Below are 15,202 nucleotides of genomic sequence, written 5' to 3'. Positions count from 1 at the left end.
AAGGCATTAGATTTCTCTCCCCTCCTTTTTTCCAGAACATTTATTTGAGAAAACTTATAATTGTAAGCACTTTCTCCTCTCTTTTAAATGTGCATAAATCCTTTTGCAGACTAAATAGGTCTTTTGACATCTTTGTGACCCACAAATATCTTTCTCAAGAATGGACCTAAGAGTCATCTCTTTGAAATGTAAACATCAAGGGAGAAAGCATCCTCATTTCCCAGTTCCGGTGGGAGGGTAGCAGCCTAACTTTGGTCGCCATCTTACTCCAAGTGTCAGAATCACTTCCTATCATAAAGATATGAGAATTTTATTTTTCCCCTGGATAAAGCCAATTAGCTAACACAATGGTAATGGTAACCTGGTGTCTTAGTCTGTTTGTGCTATTATAATGAAATACCACAGACTAGGTAATTTATAAACAACAGAGATTTATTTCTCATGGTTCCAGAATCTGGAAGGTCCAAGATAAAGGAATGGACAGATTTGGTGTCCGGTTGTTACTGGAAATGAGTCCTGATCCAGACCCCAAGAGAGGGTTCTTGGATCTTGTGCAAGAAAGAATTCGAGGCAAGTCCATAGAGCAAAGTGAAAGCAAGTTTATGAAGAAAGTAAAGGAATAAAAGAATGGCTACTCCATAGGCAGGGCAGCCCCGAGGGCACTGCCCATTTTTATGGTTATTTCTTGATTATATGCTAAACAAGGGGTAAATTATTCGTGCCTCCCCTTTTTAGACCTTAGAGGGTAACTTCCTGATGTTGCTTTGGCATTTGTAAACTGTCATGGTGTTGGTGGGTGTGTAGCAGTGAGGATGACCGGAGGTCAGTTTCATTGCCATCTTGGTTGTGGTGGGTTTTAGCCAGCTGCTTTACTGCAAACTGTTTTATCGGGAAGGTCTTTATGACCTGTATCTTGTGCCAACCTCTTATCTCATCCTGTGGCTAAGAATGCCTTAACCTCTTGGGAATGCAGCCCAGTAGGTCTCAGCCTTATTTTACCCGGCTCCTATTCAAGATGGAGTTGCTCTGGTTCAAACGCCTCTGATGTGGGTGAGGGCTTGATCTCTGCTTCCTTGTTGCTGCATCCTCTGTCTTAGTTAGCCCAGAAAGACCCATGTTGGACTTCTACAGAACTTTAAGATAATACCTGTGTGTGTGTTTTTAAGTCACTAAGATTGTAGCAATTTGTTACTGCATCAATAGAAAACTAATAGAACAAGGTATTTCCCAACAACTGAGTGCAATTCTATGGAGAAGATTGCAGTTATAAGCTGTTAGCAGCAGCACTCCCAGGAACTGGAGGGTGGGTGCACTCGTCGTTAAAGGGTTGGCAGTGTCCACTTTAGTAAATCTGCCTAATTCTGGGATGCAATTTAAGGAAGGCTACTGTTTATGATTTTGGTTGCTTTTTGTTGGTTTGTTTTGGTTCTTTTTAGAGAGCTATTCCTTACCTCAAGGTAAAAAACATATTCTCTTACATGTTCTTTAAATACATTTTTAGTTGGGTTTTACACATACAAAGATTTAATCCATCCCTTCCAAAATTTGTGTACGTGTGTGGTAGGAGGTGGAAATTTACCTTTTTCCAGATGATAGCGAATTGTCTCAATTTCATTTATTGAGGAGTCAGTCTTCTTTCCCTATTGATTTGAAATATTATGTCTATCATAAACCAAATCCACAAATGCACGGGTTAGTTTCTGGGCACTAGTGATTTGCTCACCTAATCCCAAATCAGCACTACACTTATTTAATTATTATAACTTTACAGTATGACTTCGTATCTTATGAGTAAAATTTGTTTTCTTTATCTTAAAAAATTGTCTTGGCTTTATGAGGGGGTGATGATGGTATTGGTGATGTTGACTTCATCTCTTATTTAAATATATATATGTAAATATATATGTAAACAGCTTTATTGAGATGTAATTTACACACCATACAATTAACCCACTTAAAGTGTACAATTCAGATTTTTAGTATACTCACAGACATGTGCCAGCATCGCTGCAATCAACTTTAGAAACCCTGTACCAAATAACATCCTATGAAGAAACCCTGAAAGAAATTCCTCATTCTCCCCTCCCCCTGAGCCCCTGGCAACCTCTAATCTACTTCCTATCTCTATGGATTTGCCTGTTCCAGATAATAAATAAAAATGGAGTCATACAGTGTGTGATCTTTTGTGTCTGTCTTTTTAATATAATGCTTTAAAGGTTCATTCATGATGTAGCCTGTATTGGTACTTCATTCATTTTTATGAGTAAGTAATATTCCATTATAATGATAGTGACTGGAAGCAGCCAAATGCCTAGGCAGATAGAGGTGGGTCCCTGGTGAAACCCCACCTTCAAACCCAAAACAGCCTGAAACCCAGGGCCCAGAGTGAGAACTTCTATTCCTGTTTGCCTGCTCTCTCCTGATTGGTTCTTTCTGAATAATGCCTTTTAACCAATTGAATGTTGCCTTTTCCAATACTACCTAGGGCCCACCCTGCGCACGTCCTCTACCTAAAAAGACCCCAGACACGGTCAGTAGAGAGAAAGAGATGGCCTGACTTCAGGGAAGAGACCTCCTGACTTCAGGGAAGATGACCTGCCCTTCCCATTCCCTTTCCAGCTCTCTTCTCTGCTGAGAGCCATTTTAATTGCTCAGTAAAATTCTCTACCTTCACCATCCTTCAGTTGTCGGCGTGACCTCAGACGTGCACCACCACACCCGGCTATTTTTTTGTATTTTTAATAGAGACATGGTTTCACTATGTTGCTTAGGTTGGTCTCGAACTCCTGATCTCAAGTGATCCGCCCTCCTCAGCCTCCCAAAGTGCTGGGATTACAGGTGTCAGCCACTGTGCCCAGCTGACATTTGATATTTGACAAAAGTACCAGAACAATTCAATGAGAAAAGATAGCCTTTTCAACAAATGGCAATGGAACAATTGAAGATCCATTTACAAAAAAAGAACCTCAAACTAAACTTCACATCTTATGCAAAAATTGATTAAAAATGTATCTCTGACCTAAATGTAAAACATAAAAAGCATAGGAGAGAATTCTTTTTTTTTTTTGAAATGGAGTCTCGCTCTGTCACCCAGGCTGGAGTGCAGTGGCACGATCTCGGCTCACTGCAAGCTCCGCCTCCCGGGTTCACGCCATTCTGAATTCTTAGGATTTAGGACAAGGCAGAGTTTTTAGACTAGACACCAAACATACGGTCAATAAAAGGAAAAACTGACAAATTGGACCTCATAAAAATTAAAAACTTCCTCAGCAAAAGCCTGTGTGGAGAGGATGAAAAGACAAGCTAAAGACTGGCAGACTGGGAGAAAATATTTGCAAACCCCATATCTGACAAAGGACTAGTATCAAAATTTCATGAAGAACTCTCAAAACTCAACAGTAAGAAAACAATCCAACTAGAAAATGAGCAAAATATATAAACAGACATTTTTTATCCAGATGGCAAATAAGCACATGAAAAGATGTTCAATATCATTAGCCATCAGGTAAATGGAAGTTAGAATTATAATGAGATATCACACATGTATCAAAATGGCTAAAGTAAAAAATAGAACACCAAATGCTGGCCAGAATTTGGAAAAACTGATCACTTGTATGTTGTTGATGGGAATGTAAAATTATACAATCACATTGGAAGTAAATTTGATGGTTTCTTACAAACCTAAACATGCAGCTATCACACAGCCTACCAATTTCACATTTGGGCATTTATCTCAGAGAAATAGAAACTTATGCGTACACAAAAACCCATACACAAATGTTTGTACTTACTTATTCATAATAACCAAAAGCTGAAAGCAACCCGTATATCCTTTCATGGGTGAATAGTTCAATTAACTGGTACATCCATGATGGAATACTACTAACCAATAAAAATGAATGAACTATTGACACATGCCTTTTCAACAATCATGTGGCCTTCTCAATATCCAGCTAATGAACTTCCTTTGTAATTAACCATCCAGAGTCATCTCCTCTTGCTTGCAGCTAAGAAAACTGATTGATACAAAGAGAAATAAATGTAAGAGGAAACTACAAGAAACAAGAAGTAGAAGTCAGTGAATGCCTTGTTAAGGTTTATAGTTGCCTAAATAACCAAAGCCAAAAAATGATACCATAGATAAAACTAACAGTCAGGTGATAGGCTGAGAGAAGATCTTTTCAATGTATAAAATTGGCAAAAACTTAATATTCAAAATTTAAAAGGAATTCTTCAAAAACTACCTGAAAAGACTGGCAACACCATAGAAAAATGGGCACAAGGCCAGGTGCAGTGGCTCATTCCTGTAATCCCAGCATTTTGGGAGTCTGAGATGGGTGGATCACTTGAGGTCAGGAGTTTGAGACCAGCCTGGCCAACATGGCAAAAACTCGTCTCTACTAAAAATACAAAAATTAGCTGGGTGTGGTGGTGGATGCTTATAATCCCAGCTACTCAGGAGGCTGAGGCCAGGAGAATCACGTGAACCTAGGAGGCAGAGGTTGCAGTGAGCTGAGATCACGCCACTGCACTCCAGCCTGTGTCACAGTGCAATACTTTGTCCCAATAAAAAGAAAGAAAAATGGGCAAAGCACTTGAATAAGCAAATCACGTAAGGGGAAACCAAAATGACTAAACGTGTATGAAGAGATGCTCTACCTCACAAGTAATCAGAGAAATGCAAATGAAAACAACAATGAGATATAAGTCTGGACCCATCACATTGTCAAAAGTAAGTTTAATGATCAAGTGGTTGTGAAAATATGAGAGGATGAGAGCAAATCCTTGGATTCTGCTAGTGTGAGGTTAAACCTGTGCAGCCATTCTGATGAGCAATCTGGCAGTGCCTAGTGAAATTAAGAATGTGTGCAACCCAGAGCAATTCGACAAGGGAAAGGAAAGTCAGTTTAATGGAGGGTACTTGAAAAACTGCATATTTATATGGAAGTTAAACTAGATCTTTGACCTCCCTACTCAATACAATACACAAAATAAATTTGAGAGAGATTACACACTTAAAGGAAAAACTAAAGCTATAATGCTCTGGAAGAAAACTGGAGAATTTTCTTTCTTTTCTTTTCTTTTCTTTTCTTTCTTTTCTTTCTTTCTTCTTTCTTTTTTTTTTGAGACAGAGTCTCACTCTGTTGCCCAGGCTGGAGTGCAGTGGCAAGATCTCGGCTCACTGCAACCTCCACCTACTGGGTTTAAGCAATTCTCCTGCCTCAGCCTCCCGCATAGCTGGGATTACAGGTATGTGCCACCACACCTGGCTAATTTTTATATTTTGGATAGAGACGAGGTTTCACCATGTTGGCCAGGCTTTTCTCAAACTCCTGACCTCAAGTGATCCACCCACCTCAGCCTCCCAAAGTGTTGGGATTACAGGCGTGAGCCATCGCACAAGGCCAAAAACGGAAGAATTTCTGTATGACCTTGGGATAGTCAATGACTACTTAGAGGACACACGATACACTAATTGCAAAGAAAAATAATGGATAAATTGGACTTCATCAAAATGGAAAAATGAATGCTCATGAAAAGATACCTTAAATAAGCAAGCCAAACACTGGGAGAAATATATGTTTTTTAATTTTAGTTTTTAATTTTTGTGGGTACATAGTTGGTATATATATTTGTGAGTTACCTGAGATATTTTGATACAGGCATGCAACACGTGTTAATCACATCAGGGTAAACAGGGTATTCATCACCTCAAATATTTATCATTTGTGTTTCAAATAATCCAATTATACTTTTAAAGTTATTATTATTTTGAGACAGGATCTCACTCTGTCGCCCAGGCTGTAGTGCAGTGGTGTGATCATGGTTCACGGCAGCCTTGACCTCCTGGGTCCAAGCGATCCTCCCACCTCAGCCTCTCAAGTAGCTGAGGCTACAGGCGTGTGCTATTACACCCAGCTAAATTTTATTTTTGTAGAGACAGGGTCTCCCTATGCCCAGACTGGTCTTGAACTCCTGGGCTAAAGCACTCCTCCCACCTTGGCCTCCCAATGTGCTGAGATTACAGGCATAAGCCACTGCACCAAGCCTCTTTTAGTTATTTTAAAGTGAACTATTAAATTATTTTTTACTATAGTCATTCTGTTGTGCTAGCAAATACTAGGTCTTATTCATTCTTTCAAACTATTTTTCTGTATTCATTAACCATCTCCCCTTCCCCCTCCAACTCCTGTTCTAGCCTTTGGTAACTATCCTACTCTCTATCTCCATGAGTTCAATTATCTTAATATTTAGCTCACTGGGAGAAATATCTACACTACAATGCACCTGACAAAAGTTTTGTATTCAAAATGGATGAAGAACTCCTAACTCAATAATAACAACAGAAACCAACTTTTAAAAAAGGGCAAAGCATTTAAACACATTTCTGAAAGAAGATATGTGAATGGCCAATAAACACATGAAAAGGTGCTCGACGTTGTTAGCCAACAGAGAGATTACAATTACAACTACTATGAAATATCACTACACACAAGAATAGCTAAAAGCCAAAAGAATGATAACACCAAATGTTGGCAAAGATGTAAAACAACTGAAATTTTCATATATGCCAATAGGAGTATAAAATGATACAATCACTTAGGAAAACTGTTTGACAGTTTCTTAAAAAGTTAGACATGTATATATTTTACAGCACAACAATCCTACTTCTAGGTATGTATTTCATAGAAATGAAAGCTTAAGTTTACAAAAAGTCTTGTATAAGGACAATCATAGCAGCTTTATTCATAAGAGCCCCAAGCTAGAAACAGAGCAGATGTCCCTCACCAGAAGAATATATAAACTATGGTATATTCATACAGTCAAATACTACTCACCGATAAAAATGAATAACTACTGATGTATGCAACATGGATGAATTTCAAAACTATCAGGTTGAATGAAAGAGGTCAGGTAAAAAGAAGTACATACTATAAATTCCCATTTATCTGATGTTATGGAATAGGAAAGACTAACCTATAGTGATAGAAATCAGATCAGTGGTTACTTCAGTCAGGAGGACATGGGATTAATTGGGACAGGGCATGAAGGAACTCTCTGGGGTGATGGAAAAGTGCATATCTTGATTTGAGTTACCTGAGTGAGTGCATTTGTAAAAACTGGTTGAACTGTACTTTCAGATCTGTGAATTCTGCTAAATGTAAATTATATTTCATTTTTTTCAAATACAAATATAAAACCTGCTGTTAGAATACACCTCAACCTCACAGTAGTGGTTACCTGGGTAAAGGAAGAAAGTAGAAGGAGCTAAAGTGAATGCCTTATCTGTACTCATAACTTGAAATGAAGAAAGAGAGAGAGTGTGTGTGTGAAAGGGAGAAAGAATGCATGTCCCATGAACTTGCTCTAGTATTCCTCCTAATTTTTTTTTTTTTTTTTTTTTTGAGACACGGTCTTGGTATGTCGTCGAGGCTGGAGTGCAGTGGCGTGATCTCGGCTCATTGCAACCTCCTCCTCCCAGGTTCAAGAGAATCACTTGCCTCAGCCTCCTGAGTAGCTGGGATTACAGGTGTACACCATCATGCCTGGCTAATTTTTTTGTAATTTTAGTAGAGATGGGTTTCACCATATTGGCCAGGATGGTCTCGATCTCCTGACCTCGTGATCCACCCACCTCGGCCTTCCAAAGTGCTGGGATTATAGGCGTGAGCCACCGCACCTGGCTTTTATTTTTTTAATTAAAGGATAACTTGCATACTGTAAATCTTAATGAATTTTTACATATAAATAGACTTGTGTACTCATCACCCAGAATACTGCCATCAACACAGACAGTGCCTCATGCCCCTCCACAGTCTATACCATCTACCAGAAAGAATCACTATTCTGATTTGTATCATTGTAGATTAGTTTTACCAGTTTTTGAACTATATCTGCGTGGAATTATACAGTATTTACTCTTTTATGTCTGTCCTCTTTTGTTCAAAATTATATCCATGAGATTAATCCATGTTGTTGGTCATATCAGCAGTTCATAACTATTAACATTTTGATGTATGTCTTTTCAGAAATTTTTCTATACACACTCAGACACTAAAATAGTGTCTATGTTATGACCTTTTTCTCTTTTTCATGTCATACAGGAATGTATCATCTTACAATTGTTTTGTTTGGGTTAAAAATTCAATACATTCTTACTGTATAAAATGAAATGCTACTGAAATACATAATTTAAAAAGAAAAAGTCTCCCACAATTTCCTAATACACCCACAATAGCACTAACATAGAGGAGGTCATGGACATTTTGGCATTTATCATTCATTCAACAAGCTTTTATTGAATGCCTTTTATGTGCTAGGCATTTTTTGACACTGAGGGTATAGCAGTAAACAAAACAAAGCCCTAGCTATCATGAAACTTACTTTATAGTGGGAGCTACTAACAAATAAACAATTAAATATGTAATGTAATATCAGGTTAGTGATAAATGCTATAATGATGTTAAAAAAAGAGAGAAGGAGTGATGGTGGATTTTCAATAGTATGGTCAAAAAGAAGGCTTTTGGAAGAAATAATATTTTATGAACAGAAAGAAAATCAAGTGCAGGACAGGTGTGGTGGCTCACACCTGTAATCCCAGCACTTTGGGAGGCCGAGGCGGGCAGATTACCTGAGGTTGGGAGTTCGAGACCAGTCTGGCCAACATGGTGAAACCCCGTCTCTACTAAAAATACAAAAAAATTAGCCAGGTGTGGTGAGAACCTGTAATCCCAGCTACTCGGGAGGCTGAGGCAGAATTGCTTGAGCCTGAGAGGCAGAGGTTACAGTGACCTGAAATTGTGCCACTACACTCCAGCCTAGGCGACAGAGCAAGATTATGTCTCAAAAAAAAAAAAAAAAAAAAAAAAAAAAAAAAAAAAAAAGGAAAGAAAGTGCAAAGGCCCTGAGGTTGGGACCTGCATGCATGCAAGGAGGCCAGTGGGTCTGGAACAGACCAACCAAAGAGAACTGTAGTAGAAAATAGGGTTTGACATTCTGGACATAGGAAAGGGCAAAGATTTCACGATGAAGATATCAAAAGCAATTGCAACAAAAGCAAAAACTGACAAATGGGATCTAATTAAACTAAAGAGCTTCTGCACAGCAAAAGAAACTATCAACAGAGTAAACAGACAACCTACAGAATGGGAGAACATTTTTGCAAACTGTGCATCTGACAAAGGTCTAATATCCAGCATCTATAAAGAACTAAAACAAATTTACAAGGAAAAAACAACCTCATTTAAAAGTGGGCAAAGTACATGAACAGACACTTTTCAAAAGAAGACATACATGCGGCCAAGAAACACATGAAAAAAACCTCAACATCACTTATGATTAGGGAAAGGCAAATGAACACCACAATGAGATATCATCTCACACCACTCAGAATGGCTATTATTAAAAAGCCAAAAATAACAGATGCTGACGAGGTTGCAGAGAAAAGGAAGTGCTTATACACTGTTGGTGGGAGTGTAAATTAGTTCAGCCATTATGGAAAGCAGTGTGATAATTCCTCAAAGAGCTAAAAACAGAACTACCATTCAACCCAGCAAACCCATTACTGGTAGGTACCCGAAGGAATAGAAATCATTCTGTCATACAGACACATGCACGTGTATGTTCACTGTAGCACTATTCACAATAGCAAAGACATGGAATCAATCTAAACATCCATGAATGACAGATTGGATAAAGAAAATGTGGTACATAGACACCATGGAATACTATGCAGCCATGAAAAGGAACAAGATCAAGTCCTTTGCAGGAGCATGGATGGAGCTGGATGTCATCATCTTATGAAACTAATGCAGAAACAGAAAACCAATACTGCATGTTTACATTTATAAGTGGGCGCTAAATGGTGAGAACACGTGGAGACATGGAGAGGAACAACAGATACTGGGGCCTAGTTGAGAATGGAGAGCAGGAGGAGGGAGAGGATCAGAAAAAAATAACTAATAGGCACTAAGCTTAATATCAGGGTGATGAAATAATCTGTACAACAAACCCCCATGACACGAGCTTAACTATATAACAAACCTGCACATGTACCCTTGAACTTAAAATAAAGGTTGAAAAAAAAAAAAAGAAAAGAAAACTTGAAAGTAGGCAAGGGTCAGATATTGTAGGGCCTAGTAGTCTATCTAAGTCCTTTGAATTTTATTCTAAATATGATGGATCTATTCTAAATATGATGGAAAGTTCCATATTCTAAATATGATGGAGAGTTGAGAGCAGGTGAAGGAGATTACCTCATCTGTGTTTTGAAAGAATTATTCTGGCTCCTGTGTAGAGAATAGACTGCATAAAGGAAAGAATAGAACTGGGTACCCCAGGTGAGGAGTTATTGGCAGTGATCCCGGTGAGAGACAATGTGGCTTAGGCCAGGGTAGCAGCAGGGGAGGAAGTGAGAGGAGCATTGGTTCTGGACTTGTGTAGAACTGACAGGACTTGTTAGTTGCCCTGATACAAAGTGTAAGGAAGAGGATACAAAGTAAGAGGAAGTGAAGCACAACTCCAAGGTTTTTAGACTTGATGATTTCAGTATTCACATGGATCAATCAAACCTCCTTGCCTCCCAGTTCCTTTAGGAAGAACTGGCTTGATGCATGCATTGGGCGAAAAGGTTAGGTGCCCAATTTGGGTCCTATTGAGTTTGAGATTAGATCATCCAAATGGAGATAGTGAGTAGGCAATGGAAATATGAGTCTAGAGTTCAAAGTAGAGGTCAGGGCTGGGGATTTACTGCCATGAAGCTGGATGAAATCACCCAGGGAGTAAATGGAGATAGAAAACTGAAGCTGCCCAGGGCCTGAGTCCTAGAGCACTCCCATATTTAATAACCTGAAAGAAGAGGAGAAACTGGCAAAAGAGACAAACAGAAACCAAGGAGGCCAAAGGAAAACTGTGTGGAGTCATGGAAGCCAAATGAAAAATCTGTTTCAAACAGAACCACTGCTATGCCATATTATTCCTGTGTGAAAATAAAACAATACAAACCAAAAGCCCTATCTCTTCCTCAAGTAGAAGAAAATAATTAATATTCTATTTATTTCCAGTAAGAGTGGTTACAAAACCCACATACTCATTTTGTATAAATTGTACAAATCAAATATTGAACACAAAAGTATAGACAATCCCAAAATTTAATCACAATTAGCAACTCAAAGCCACCAGGATATAATAATTTATTATAAAATAATTTCACATCTTGCTTTTATCAAAACAAAATTCTTTATGGCGGTTTCAATGCTTGCTTGCTTGCTTGTCACTATACATGACAGTCTTTCTTTTAACACTGTACATATTAAGTAGTTCTTAATAAATTTTAATTTTGGGAAGCTACATTCTTTAATGGTGGTCATTGTTGACAAAATTAATATATCCTGAGAGCTCATGAGCTATTTGGAAATGTACTGATAAATTATTGCTGCAAATATGTTGCAGCACTTCAACAAGAGTCTTAATCGTTTTTTTTATTTTTTATTTTTTAAGACAGAGTCTTGCTGTGTCACCCAGGCTGGAGTGCAGTGGCACGAACAGGGCTCACCACAGCCTCAACCTCCTGGGCTCAAGCAATCCTCCCACCTCAGTCCCCCAAGCAGCTGAGACCACAGGTATGTGCCATCACATCTGGCTGATTTTTAATTTTTCGGTTTGTAGAGGCAGGGTCTCCCTATGTTGCCCAGGCTTGTGTCAAACTCCTGGGTTTAAGTGAGCCTCCTGCCTCGGCCTCCTAAAGTGCTGGGATTACAGGCACAAGTCACGTCTGGCCTAGAGTCTTACTAGATTTTAGTAATCAACTTTTTAGTTCCAGATTTTAGTTCCTAACACATTAAAAATCATCAGTATCACTCTCCATATATATTTTCATCAGTCATTTCAATTGTAAAATTTTTGTAGATGTATTTGTTAATTTTATTATTGGTTTATGTTTATATTATTATTTTATAATAATTAAGTTTTATATGTTTTTTAGAACACTGTAAAGGTAATTATACTTGGCTGAATAATGGTCCCCCAAAGACATCAGTTCCTAATTCCTGGAACCTGTAAATGTAACTTTATTTGGGAAGCAGATTTTTGCAGATGTAGTTAAGTTGAGGATTTTTTTTTCCCCCCCGAGAGAGGGTCTTGCTCTGTTGCTCAGGCTGGAGTGCAGTGGCACAATCTCAGCTCACTGCAACCTCCACGTCCTGGGCTCAGGTGATTCTCCCACCTCAACCTCCCGAGTAGCTGGGACCACAGGTGCCTGCCACCTTGCCTGGCTAATTTTTTGTATTTTTGGTAGAGACAGGGTTTCACCATGTTGCCCAGACTGGTTTTGAACTCCAGGGCTCAAGCAGTCTGCCTGCCTTCACCTCCCAAAGTGCTGGGATTACAAGCATGAGGCACCATGCCCAGCCCAAGTTGAGGATCTTGGGCTTAGGAGGTTATCCTGGATTGTCCAAGTGGGACATAATGCCATCACAAGTATCTTTATAAGGAAGAGGCAGCGGGGAGACTACAGACACACAGAGGAGGTACTGTGAAGACAGACACAGATTGTGGCTACAAGCCAAGGAATGCCAGCAGCCACCAGAAGCTGGAAGAAGCAAGGAATGGATTCTTTCCTGAAATCTCTGAAGGAAGCATGGCCCTACTGACAGCTTGATTTCAGACTTCTGGCTTCCAGGAGACTGTGAGTGAATACATTTCTGTTGTTTTAAGCCACTGAATTTGTGGTAACTTGTTATAGCAGTCATAGGAAATGAATACAGCCATTATAATCTTTATTTTAAATTTTTCCTTTAAATATGACATTTTATTTACTTATCTATTTCAATTTGAAAGCACGTACTGTTTGTTAACTGACCAGATTAAAAAAATAATCACAGTAGACACCTTAGTTCATTCTTCTAAGAAGCCTGCTGATCTGGTCCTCCCTGTTGCCAGCATCTCCACCTTCTACAAAATGGGAGGTCTTTTTCTTCATTCCACCTCGTGGAGAGGATAATTTGAAGGGCCACATGAAGTTATTTGTTTCTTTGAAGCATTTTTCCAACAGTATAGATCTCATTAACAAGATCATCGCTGCAGATGATACTGTATTTACCAAGAGATCGAGCAAAGTGTTATCTGTCAAGGCAACTCATTTCATTTCTTTTTTTTGAAACCCCAAGCATCAGTTTATAAAAGGAGCTTTTGTCTTTTTTGTTTTTTAATTTTGTGCCACATTTTATTTTTATTTATTTATTTATTTTTATTATACTCTAAGTTCTAGGGTACATGTGTACAACGTGCAGGTTTGTTACATATGTATACACGTGCCATGTTGGTGTGCTGCACCCATTAACTTGTCATTTACATTAGGTATATCTCCTAATGTATATCTGCTATCCCTTCCCCCTCCCCCTCCCCACAATAGGCCCCAGTGTGTGATGTTCCCCTTCCTGTGTCCAAGTGATCTCATTGTTCAATTCCCACCTATGAGTGAGAACATGTGGTGTTTGGTTTTCTGTTCTTGCGATAGTTTGCTGAGAATGATGGTTTCCAGCTGCATCCATGTCCCTACAAAGGACACGAACTCATCCTTTTTTATGGCTGCATAGTATTCCATGGTGTATATGTGCCACATTTTCGTAATCCAGTCTCTCACTGATGGACATTTGGGTTGATTCCAAGTCTTTGCTATCCTGAATAGTGCTGCAATAAACATACGTGTGCATGTGTCTTTATAGCAGCATGACTTATACCTCTGGGTATATACCCAGTAATGGGATGGCGGGGTCAAATGGTATTTCTAGTTCTAGATCCTTGAGGAATGGCCATACTGTTTTCCACAATGGTTGAACTAGTTTACAATCCCACCAACAGTGTAAAAGTGTTCCTATTTCTCCACATCCTCTCCAGCACCTGTTGTTTCCTGACTTTTTAATGATTGCCATTCTAACTGGTGTGAGATGGTATCTCATTGTGGTTTTGATTTGCATTTCTCTGATGGCGAGTGATGATGAGCATTTTTTCATGTGTCTGTTGGCTGTATGAATGTCTTCTTTTGAGAAGTGTCTGTTCATATCCTTTGCCCACTTTTTGGTGGGGTTGTTTGTTTTTTTCTTGTAAATTTGTTTGAGTTCTTTGTAGGTTCTGGATATTAGCCCTTTGTCAGATGAGTAGATTGCAAAAATTTTCTCCCATTCTGTAGGTTGCCTGTTCACTCTGATGGTAGTTTCTTTTGCTGTGCAGGTGCTCTTTAGTTTAACTAGATCCCATTTATCAGTTTTGGCTTTTGTTGCCATTGCTTTTGGTGTTTTAGACATGAAGTCCTTGCCCATGCCTATGTCCTGAATGGTATACCCTAGGTTTTCTTCTAGGGTTTTTATGGTTTTAGCTCTAACATTTAAGTCTCTAATCCATCTTGAATTAATTTACGTATAAAGAGTAAGGAAAGGATCCAGTTTCAGCTTTCTACTTATGGCTAGCCAAATTTTCCCAGCACCATTTATTAAACAGGGAATCCTTTCCCCATTTCTTGTTTTTGTCAGGTTTGTCAAAGATCATATGGCTGTAGATGTGTGGTATTATTTCTGAGGGCTCTGTTCTGTTCCATTGGTCTATATCTCTGTTTTGGTACCAGTACCATGCTGTTTTGGTTACTGTAGCCTTGTAGTATAGTTTGAAGTCAGGTAGTGTGATGCCTCCAGGTTTGTTCTTTTGCCCTAGGATTGTCTTGGCAATGCGGGCTCTTTTTTGGTTCCATATGAACTTTAAAGCAGTTTTTTTCCAATTCTGTGAAGAAAGTCATTGGTAGCTTAATGGGGATGGCATTGAATCTATAAATTACCTTGGGCAGTATGGCCATTTTCATGATATTGATTCTTCCTATTCATGAGCATGGTATGTTCTTCCATTTGTTTGTGTCCTCTTTTATTTCACTGAGCAGTGGTTTGTAGTTCTGCTTGAAGAGGTCCTTCATATCCCTGGTAAGTTGGATTCCTAGGTATTTTATTCTTTTTGAAGCAATTGAATTGAACTCAACTCTGCACTAAGCGGACCTAATAGACATCTACAGAACTCTTCACTCCAAATCAACAGAATATGCATTCTTCTCAGCACCACATAGCACTTATTCCAAAATTGACTACATAGTTGGAAGTAAAGCACTCCTCAACATATGTAAAAGAACAGAAATTATAACAAACTGTCTCTCAGACCACAG

General features: G+C 38.8%; 1 protein-coding gene across 1 annotated transcript in view; it reads left to right on the top strand.

Annotated features, from left to right (window-relative positions):
- The window catches only part of RBMX (RNA binding motif protein X-linked), a 96,898-nt gene that overhangs the window by 75,786 nt on the left and 5,910 nt on the right, over positions 1-15,202 (top strand). Inside the window, exons 13-14 of the transcript XR_012429912.1 lie at positions 11,500-11,621; positions 12,491-12,685. The gene's annotated coding sequence lies outside the window, so the exon portion shown is untranslated. The remainder of the gene's footprint in view (positions 1-11,499; positions 11,622-12,490; positions 12,686-15,202) is intronic.

This window comes from Macaca fascicularis, chromosome X, assembly GCF_037993035.2.
Source record: "Macaca fascicularis isolate 582-1 chromosome X, T2T-MFA8v1.1".
In the NCBI taxonomy this organism is placed as follows: Eukaryota; Metazoa; Chordata; class Mammalia; order Primates; family Cercopithecidae; genus Macaca; species Macaca fascicularis.
The sequence above is the reverse complement of the archived record's forward strand: the minus strand, read 5'-3'. Positions and strand labels throughout refer to the sequence as shown.